This window comes from Capsicum annuum, chromosome 3 (assembly GCF_002878395.1).
Source record: "Capsicum annuum cultivar UCD-10X-F1 chromosome 3, UCD10Xv1.1, whole genome shotgun sequence".
Lineage (NCBI taxonomy): Eukaryota > Viridiplantae > Streptophyta > Magnoliopsida > Solanales > Solanaceae > Capsicum > Capsicum annuum.
The window spans coordinates 20,991,970-20,993,025 of record NC_061113.1 but is presented as its reverse complement, the minus strand read 5'-3'; the positions used below and the strand labels follow the sequence as shown (position 1 = coordinate 20,993,025).

Genomic DNA, 1,056 nt, shown 5'->3' with positions numbered 1-1,056 from the left:
ATTTAAAAAGATTAAAAAACTTTACTGTAATACTCATCATAAAATCAAATTAATATTTGGAAGTGTAGAGGCATCTGAATGCACAATGCATTTGAAAAAGAATGCCTGTGCCAGAATCTCCAGCTCTTTATTTCATTATTATTGGCAAGGTACAGCGCTGATTACACTATGAACAAAGTGCATCAGAGACTCTAATTTATTGCCTTTTATTATAAAATTAAAATGGATACATATGTATCATTACATCATCAAATAAAATCAATTAAAGAAAAAATAAATAAACTTTTCCGTAATTCTTCATAGTGACAGAGGCATCAGAGAGTTGTATTTGAATCAACAAGCTTAATACATAAGCTTTCACAGTTTGATGGTATAATTTTTCATCATCACAGCCTCAAAAATACTACATTTAGTTATTTACAAACAATAATATACCAGTGTAATATTATAAATATTGTTAGGAAGTTAATGTGTACACAAACTTTATAAAAAAATTATTTTCGATAGATCTTAGACTCAAATACTAGCATTACAGACCAGTACGAAGTAAAGAAACGATTTATAAATTCACAAGCAGACGAAAAACAAGTTGAAACTCTAAATCGAAGGAATTATAGAAAAGATATACGGAGAAATATAGAAATAAATATCGACTTTGTGTAACTTGGGAGGCTACATTTGATAATGAAGGGAGAAAATTGCGTAGATGAATATATATAGAGAGAGTTAAGGCGGCTGGGAAACTCAGCTAAACCCTAAACTGCATCTTATTGAAAGTACCAGAATGCCCCGGACGAGTTAAGAGTAGGAAAGGACGAAAATTGCCTTGGACAGATGGAAAAAAATTTAGGAGTTTTTGACCAACATCATCCTTATTGTTTTACCCAAATTTTAACTTGAAACATCCTTTTAAGTTCTAAAAACTTATCCAAAATCATAGCTCTGTTATGTTTTTCATCCATTTCTAACGAAAGTTTATTTATTCACGTGACTTTTTTACTCTTCTTTCCATGTAAGTTCCTCCTTCTCCATAAGAACACTAAAAACTTACTTTGT

At 30.3% G+C, this 1,056-nt stretch overlaps 1 non-coding gene across 1 annotated transcript; it reads right to left on the bottom strand.

The window, feature by feature from the left end:
- Positions 1-309: 309 nt before the first annotated feature.
- On the bottom strand, positions 310-395 carry LOC124897497. Its single transcript, XR_007054213.1, has one exon. It is a non-coding gene; the product is annotated as a small nucleolar RNA snoR116 (small nucleolar RNA).
- Positions 396-1,056: the final 661 nt, after the last annotated feature.